The sequence below is a fragment of the Centruroides sculpturatus genome, unplaced genomic scaffold, assembly GCF_000671375.1.
Source record: "Centruroides sculpturatus isolate CEXI.00-Female unplaced genomic scaffold, Cexi_2.0 scaffold86, whole genome shotgun sequence".
NCBI lineage: Eukaryota > Metazoa > Arthropoda > Arachnida > Scorpiones > Buthidae > Centruroides > Centruroides sculpturatus.
The window spans coordinates 588,035-597,381 of NW_019384475.1; the positions used below are offsets into that span (position 1 = coordinate 588,035).

The following is a 9,347-nucleotide window of genomic DNA, read 5'->3' on the forward strand; positions in this document are numbered from 1 at the left end:
CGGAGGTCCGGATAGCGTAACTGGCAACGCATCTGCACGGTAAGCAGGAGTTGTGGGTTCGAGTCCCGCTCCGGGCCGATTTTTTCTCCCAGCGGTTCTAAATTATTTAAATTAATTAATTTATTTATAATTATTAATATTAATAAGAGATGGCGCCTAACGCTTACCTCTAGTGCCAAATTGATTACGTAATTTATTTAATAATTAGCATAAAACTAGCCCGATAGATTTTCGGCAGTCTGTTGGTATGTAGCTTTATTATATATCGGGTTGGGTGATGTTTGTATATATATCAAAATAGATTTCTCATTTTACAGAATTAATGTATAAAGGTATATCATAGAAAACAACATAAATAATGTTAACAATACTGATGAACATTTATTATTATATTGTTTTTAAGCATATTTGATTTAAAAGATGCAATTATTTTCTTATTAATAAAAATTAATGGGTAATTTGATCATGATACATTGCACCCCATCATAGGCTTTCCAAACCAATTACAGCTAGTCAATAATTAGAAAACAAACTTTGTCACAGAATACATTTAATTAATGTATAAATGAAGCACCTTATGGATACTAAGAGGATCTTTTTTATCTCCATCACAGACTTGCCAAGCCTATTGATGCTTGTGACTTGGCTGATCTATTGCCATAATTGAATGAATGCTTGGTCTTCGTCTTACTGTGTCCATTAGTTGTACAAAAGAGGGTTAACATATCAAAGTAGGAACTGGGTGGATGTTGACCCAGCCATCTGACTCAGAAATCATGTACTTCATTTATCAGATGAAGTATTTGTCTTTCATCTAAAATTTCAGTCATTTAGGAGTGTGAATTAATTTTGAGGGTTTTCAAAAAAGACTCTAGTTGTAAATTTTAGCAGTCAAATCTGAATTATATGTGGGGGGACCAAAAAAAAACCAGATTTTTTGTATAAAAGCTTTATTTATTAACCTTTTTACAAAATTCCTTCAGTCACCTTCAAAGTACTCTCCATTAGATGTGATGCACTTGTCAAGTCTTTTTCCCCGCTGTTTGAAGCATCTCTGGAACTCTTCAACCTTGATATCGTCCAGTACCCTTAGTAAAGCTGTTTTTATTGCCTCCACATCAAAATGCTTCCCTTTTAGATTTTTCTTTATTCTCAGAAACAGAAAAAAGTCGCACGGGACTAGGTCTGGTGAATACAGAGGGTGGGGAACGACAAGTCATCCCCAAGAGGCCAAATAGTGGGTCACTCATTAGGCCATGTGTGTGGGGGCGTTGTCGTGATGAAGGAACCAGTCACCTGATTGCCAAAGTTTTGGGTGTTTCCTTCGCACATCCTCTCGCAGACGTCTTAACACTTTTTTGATTGATTTTTTTCAATGTTTTCATTGTTTCGAGATGTTCAAGGACACCCAGAACTTCGCAGGCGGAACAAAATAACAGTAAGAGAAACACAACACTACGCTGAAACATAAACCTACAAACTGACACCATTTGCACAGCTGTTTCGTGAAGGTTTCTATTAACCCCATGTAACGGGAGAACTCTCTACTATGTCTACAAATGGCAGAGTTCTCAGTTCAGTTTTTTTGGGTCCTCCCTCGTATTTATTACTTGTTTAAATTCTCAACATTATAGTTAGTGTTCAATAAGTTAAAAACAGTAGATAAGTTAAGAGTTGGATTTTTATAAGTATTGAAATGGAGCTTCCAAAAGAGCATTTTTGGCATCTGTTACTTTATTTTTTCACAAGAAAAAAATAGCTGCAGATAATCACCAGATTATCTGCAGCTATTTGTCAAAACTTACAAAGAATCTTTTCCTTCAGTTAAAACCTGTGAGTACTAGTTTATATGGTTTAAGATTGGTGATTTTGATGTTAGTGACAAAAATGCTTGAAACAGCCAAAAAAGTTTGAAGATGTCAAATTGAAATTATACAAAGATGAAACTCAAACCACATCAGAACTAGCAAAAGCATTTGAATGTTGACTGAACAATAGTCACCAAACATTTATATGCCATGGAGAAAAAAACTGAAGGAATGAAAATGGATGTCACACGAATATTGCAAACTAATTGAATTGGATGTCCTTGCTTGCCAGACAAAAAAAAAAAAAAGTTTTTTGTATCAGATTGTGACTGGTGATGAAAAATGGATTTATTTAGATAATCCCAAACATAAAAGATCACTGTGTGACCCTGGTCAACTGTCAACATCGATACTAAAGTTGAATATTCATGGTTGCAAGGTTATGCTGAGTATTTGGTAGGATCAAGAAGGAATAGTTTACTTGAAGGTGTTAACTGTTACAGAGGAGAACAGCTGCATAGTTTAAAGCATGCTGGACAAAAAAGCCAATCAGTTGTGAATAAATGATGCAAAGCAACCCTTTTGCGTGATGATGCTCAGCCACACATTGCTTCTGCAGTGAAGTAAATGTTGTTGGAGCTCAAATGGGAAGCCCTTCCACACCCCACATTCTCCAGACTTGGCTCTATTGGACTACCATTTTTTCCGTTCAATGCAACATGCACCTCGAAGATAAGCAATTTGCCAATTTGTATGAAAAGCAAAAATTCGTTGACGAATGGATTGCCTCAAAAGATGAATCATTTTATTGTTGTGGTATTCATCTCTTATCAGAAAAATGGAAAAATTTGAAGGAAAAAAAAAAAGGAAATACTTTGATTAGCCTAAGTTGTTTTGTTTTTTTGTAATAAATACATTCTTTAGCTAAAAAAAAATCCCTCAAAATTAATTCACACACCTAAATATATTTAAGATTATGCCAAGACAGTGTTCAAGCAAGTAATCTGAAAACTGTTGAAAAGGTTAACAGATTTTTTGATAAGTTCCAGATTTGTGAAACATGAGGAAATATATACACCAAAGGGTAAAAGTTTATCCTTACTGCATGGGCTCTTTTTTTCTAATTTTGCTCTTTAGACACCTCTCTAGTAGACGTGTCTTAAACACATAGAATTATTTGGGGGAGACGCGTATATTAAGGGCTATAAGTGAGCTATATGCCTGTTTTCTAAAGAGAAAAGCAAAATAATGTCTTATTTTTACAAATGGAAGCTGACAAAGTTTCTGATAGTTTATTTACTATAGTAATGTTAATCTGCTGATTATCATATCTAAATGACATCTTAAAATATACTTACGATAGACTGTGACTTATACAAATATATATATATATCTTCAAATTTTTACTTTTTGATTGTGTATATTAAAAAGTAAATCAAATAAATAAACATACAAATACACGTGTTCCGGTTTCGTTCGTCGGAAATTGGAGTAAGTGTTGCCAGTTTTTCCATATTAAAATTATTATCGTAAAAAAATTCAAATATACAGAATATTTAATAATTTTCTTACAAATTTTTAATAGATAACTCTTAAAAGAATTTTAAGGAATATTTTTGATTTGTAAAACAATTTTAAAGTAATTCCCGATGTTCACTTGTCACTTCCTATCATTTATCATTCAACAATTTTTATTCACTTTTACTATAATTACTTTAATTCGAATAATTAAAGTACCGTACTTACAGATTGATATTAGACTCGAGTATATGATTCAATCTGAAATAAACAATTCGAATAATAATATAGTTATAGCGCACCAGCATATTTTTGTAAGTCTTTCCTCTCTGAGATCGCGAAGAAGGCCTTTTTCAGGCCCATTTCGGATTTGGCTAGTACCACAACGAAACGACCACCTCGTGAGGAAAGGTGTCCGACATACCCGGGACTTACAACTCATGAAAAATTTCTGGCGTTGCAAGCCAGGATTCGATCCTGGATTCCCCAGAGATGTACGCTGGCGTCTTAATTAACCGTCTCGGTCATCCGGCTATTCAAGCATGCATATCCTGGATGCCAAAAAAATTAATTCAACTTTTAAACTACAAATTACAAATATATAAACACTCAAATATATTGTGTGTATAGAAATTTATTCGGATAAGTGTAAAACTAATTTTCAGAAAATGGGACCAACGAAAAATAGCAATTTTTTTTGGCCATTCGCCTGCCAAATCTTTGTTAATTTATGTAATCGTTTAAAATTTTACCTATATGCTTACAGTCCCAAACTAAAAGTGTCAAATATAAAAATAATCTATTATTGCAAAACTGCAAAATTTAGAATTTGCCGCTTATGATTTCATACTTATGACATGGTTATACAGTACTGTACATATATATACAGTAGTTTAATCGCAAAATATCGCGAAAATATGTGAGAAATGTAAGAAATATATATACAGTATACTGTATATATATATATTTTTTTTGTGTGTGTGTATTTTTAAAAAATATAAACATTATATTCAGATATTTGTATGTTTTGACGGTGAAAAAAAATGTTACAGTATAAGTAAAACGATAAAGTATGCACCGCTATCATAAAATAGTTGATTATCAATTACTATTTCTCTCTGCTTATTATTTTACAACAATTTCATGTTGATTTAATTTCACCTTATTGCCTAAGTACACAAAGGGGGTTTTGCCGATTGGCCTTATCTTTGGAAAATTTTAATCATCTCCTTCAGTATGTGGATACTAAAAGGATTTTTTATTAAGCCTACTTTTTTTTTACTCTTTCCGCCCTGTGGGCACTAAGAGGGCCTCTTTTTGCAGGCCCATTATGGGTTCGGCCAGGCCCACAATGGGGCGGCCGGGGCCCAACATAACCGAGTGAGGGACGGGGCCCGACATAACCGAACGGACCACCCCCCGAAAAATTCCTGGGGATTTTTCGACCCGTTCGGATTCGAACCCGGGTCTCCCAGAGCGGTAGGCTGCCACCTTGACCGCTCGGCCATCCGGCCTATTAAGTCTACTGTGGGTTCGGATTAGGGTGTCTCATTTCCCGGTCTTTTGCTTGTCCCGGGATTCCGGGATAAAAGTGAACTGTTTCCCGTGATCCCGGGAAATCCCGGAACAGAATTATTTTTAAGATATACAAAATAATAATATTTGATTTCATCTTTGCCAGGTGTACACTTGTATCGTTCTTATGTTCACCCGGTAGTGTAACATCGTAACTAGGGTTTCTCATTTCCCGGTCTTTTGCTTGTCCCGGGATCCCGGGATAAAAGTGAACTGTTTCCCGGGATCCCGGGAAATCCCGGGATAGAATCAATTATTTTTAAAGTATACAAAATATCTTGAAATCAAATGATATAATTATTTTCCATTTTTAAAAGTAATTTTAAAGTTCTGTAACCTCCAAAATCATAATAATGCTGTGTAAGGTCTATAGGCCTATAATAAAAATTACCTTTAAATAACGTAGAAATTTTCACAAATAGAAAAAAATTAATTAAAGTTTGCTGGAAACTGCATACAACAACAACAAAAAAAATGTTTTGAATTNATTCATAATTTCACTTTAAAATCTTACGAGTTAATTCATAAGTAAGATGTCTTCTTTCTAAATACTGTATTTAATTTATTTTCATTTTTAACTGATAGTAATTAGACTAATTATGAATAAAGCATTCATAATTTGTAATTATGACCAGAGTAATGAAAAGTCCCGCGAGAATGCCCTTTCCGATTTAATTGATGTTAGTGGAATCGTCTTTAATGCATTTAAGAGAAGACAGATGTTATATGTTTTTTTCATTTTGTAGTTTGGAAGATTTCGAGTTCGTTTTCGAGATTGTAGTACTTCTTTTGTTCTCTAGTATTCTCGATTTGTCTACCTAGGCTGCTTTAATAGCGGCATCAAGCTTATATCCCGATAATTCGGCAATTCAATTTAAATTAATAATTAGGTTTATGAAGAAAAACTTCATACTTGCAAACTTCGTACTCGTTTATACCCTTGCCCAATTTGCACAATCTGACGTTACGCAGTTATCGATGCTACCGGGCATGGTTAATTAAAAATTAAGAAGCGTAAGCACAATTATTCCAGATATTACAGGTTCCGACAAGTAAAAAATTTTCAGTCCTGCCACAAATAAGCTACCTACTGATTATTGACCATTTGTGACATGCCATAACGAGGAAAAATTACAAAAACTAATAAGTAGGTTTAAAATTAATAAATACAAATGTATTCTGACAATTTATGTGTTAATTATACTTTCTATTTGCAAAATTTCCTTAACATTAACACAAAATAAAAAAAAAAGTGAACTTTTAAGAAATTTGCGGGATTTCCCGGGATGAGAAGAATTTCCCAGGATATTTTCCGGGTTAAAAAAACAACCGGAATCCCGGGATCCCGGTTGTTTTTTTAAAAGTTTGCTGGAAATTGCTCAAACTACTGGGATCACGGGATCCCGGTCGTTTGAGAAACCGTAATTCGGATAGATCCACAACCCATAATGGACTTGCTAAAAGAGACTCTCTTAGTATTAACAGGGTGGAAAGAGTAAAAAGAAAGAAAGAAAAAAACCCGGCCACCCCGTTGAGAAATTTTTTGTTCTACTCTTTGCCTGTGGACACTAAGAGGGTCTCTTTTAGCGAGCCCATTATGGGTTCTGCCAAGCCCACAATAGGGCGGCCGGGTGGTGAGGGACGGGGCCCGACATATCCGGTCGGACGATCTCACGAAAAATTCCTAGGGATTTTTCGACCTGTCCGGATTCGATCGCGGATCCCCGGAGCGGTAGGCTGTTTCGACTATCCACCCATCTTTTCGTTACTACTCTACTACGGTTCTTGTTGAATGAATGATTAACTCGAGTAAAGTTTATGGTTTCTCGGTACCATATGCTTAATTCCAACAACAGCGAGGTTGCGGCCGAAGTTTCCAACGCGTAAACGTAAACCGGCCGCACCTCGATAATAACACAAAAGTTTAATAAGTATGACGATAAGTGATGATTAACAAATTAACCAGATTAATCTTTCCTAATAGATAAAGAGTATTGTTCGGTTTTTACAACTTGCTCTTCCCTCCATTTCTATTTTTAGCATCTTTGCTCGACGCCTACTGTCAAAATTCGTCCTCTGAAAACGTATTTGAATTAATTCTTTATTTTAGTTTTAAAATATTTCGTACGTAATTAATTATTTCTGAATATTGAAGGCGATACATTGTTTTCATAAGGTTGGTCATATACGACGGCGTCCGTTATTTAGAATGTCCGTTAATGGAGGTTTCACTATATCATGATTTCTTGTTTACAATTCTGACATAGCTTTGGAATTGTAGAAGTTCGTAGCCAAAAAAAGATTTCCTGAAGCGCTTCTCAGAGTGAGAAAATATCAACTCAAATCGCTTTTTATTTTATTCATAATTTCACTTTAAAATCTTACGAGTTAATTCATAAGTAAGATGTCTTCTTTCTAAATACTGTATTTAATTTATTTTCATTTTTAACTGATAGTAATTAGACTAATTACGAATAAAGCATTCATAATTTGTAATTATGACCAGAAAATACCACAAATCGAGTCAGGCTATTGGCGCTGTTTACCACAGGCGGCATGACGGCCGGATGGCCGAGCGGTTAAGGTGGTAGCCCACCGCTCTGGGGGACTCGGGATCGAATCCGTACGGGTCAAAGAATCCCCAGGAAGCTTTCGGGGAGTGGTCCGTTCGGATATGTCGGGCCCCGTCCCTCACCACCCGGCCGCCCCATTGTGGGCCTGGCCGAACCCATAATGGCCCTGCCTTAAGAGGCCCTCCTAGTGCCCACAGGGAGGAAAGAGTAAAAAGAAAAAACCACAGGCGGCATATATTTAGAACTAATGCTCACTCAAGGTCTAGACCAGGGGTGTCCAACCTTTTTGTTTCTCTGGGCCACATTGGAAGAAATCATGGAAGTCATTTACAAGTATATTGTGGTCCCCAGAGCGATAGGCTGCCCCCTCGACCGCTCGGCCATCCGGCCGTCATGCCGCCTGTGGTAAACAGCGCCAATAGCTTGACTTCTTCTCTGGTTAGTTTATTAATCATCGCTTATCATTTATAAAAATAAAATTAAAAAATTTTTGTTTTGTTTACACGTTTATTATGCCTCATTGGAACTTGCCTTGGGCCGCGGGTTGGACACACCTGGTCTAGACGTTAGTGTAATCTATATCTGTAAAATCCGCCTTAAACATTTTACGTTCGAAAAGAGGGCATGTCAGGGGGAAAAATGTATTGGTATGACTAAATGACTAAAGACCAATCCTTTTCATAAGAAACGAACTAAGTAATTAGTGCATTGACTTATCAATTTAATAACTAGACACATCCATAGTTTAATTACAGAGGTCTGAACCCGCGTCAGTTCGGGCACGGACATTAGATGCAGTAACGAAACATTTGTATCATTAATACAAATATTTTGTTACTGCAGAAATAATACTCAGATGACAAGAGAAAATGCTCAGAGATAGAATATTTAACGAGCAAGTATTTATTGACATCGTCACAATGCCGGGCTGCAATTTTTAATCATATCTTTAATTAATTTAATTTAAATTATACTCTTTCTATTTTAGCAGTGTCTTGTCCCTCTACATCATACTTTTCCGGTTAACAATAGAGTCATATCATTCATCTAACTCCGTTCTCGAGATTCAGGAAGGACAGACATACAAACAGGCAGACTGACGCTAGTAGGAATTTATAGGTTATAAATTAAAAATTGCAGCCAAATAATTATTTATAAAAATTTAGAAATGTATAAACTCTATCTGAATTTTTAATATAAAACATGAATTTGTGTATACTGTACAGTATTTTCATTCTAAAAATTAAGTATCATTATAATTTGTCGCGTCATAATCATTAAATTATTGCTGACGTCATATATTTATAGACTTAATTCAAGTCATCAGTTTATACATTACAAATATAGATAAAACAGTTTTCAGTCTGTAGTACGTGTATTCTTGAAACCATTTTTAAAATACATCATTTCTTTCATTTAAATTATATAAAACTCTGATTTTAATAATCTGTATTGAATGGAAAATAAAAATTAAATTATTACAACTTTTTAAAATTTAATTTAAAATAAATTTATTACAAATTTAATTTTTGTAACATTCCATTGGGCACATTGCCTGATTAAGCGGTTTTAATACATCTGTATAAGCCAGCCAATGACATAGCTTGTTTTATTTGAAACGGATTATGTCAGTGGTTGTTTTTTTTATCCCGGTATATTTAAGCCGTTTTACTATTTAATTTGAATTTTTTAAAAATTAATTTAAAGTTTTTGAAATTATATTATAATAATTAATTTTTAAGTTAATGTATGTAAATAAGAAAATAAAATTAAAAATTTGAAAAATAAATTTCATTAGATAAAAAATATTCTCAAATTTAAAATAAAAGATGATAAAATATTACATTAGAATTATTATTACGTGTTTAAAATT

General features: G+C 34.4%; 1 protein-coding gene across 1 annotated transcript in view; it reads right to left on the bottom strand.

Moving 5' to 3' along the window:
- LOC111621284 (probable H/ACA ribonucleoprotein complex subunit 1) overlaps positions 1 to 3,289 on the bottom strand; it is a 9,404-nt gene extending 6,115 nt beyond the window's left edge. Inside the window, exon 1 of the mRNA XM_023363370.1 lies at positions 3,167 to 3,289. The gene's annotated coding sequence lies outside the window, so the exon portion shown is untranslated. The remainder of the gene's footprint in view (positions 1 to 3,166) is intronic.
- Between the last annotated feature and the right edge of the window lie 6,058 nt (positions 3,290 to 9,347).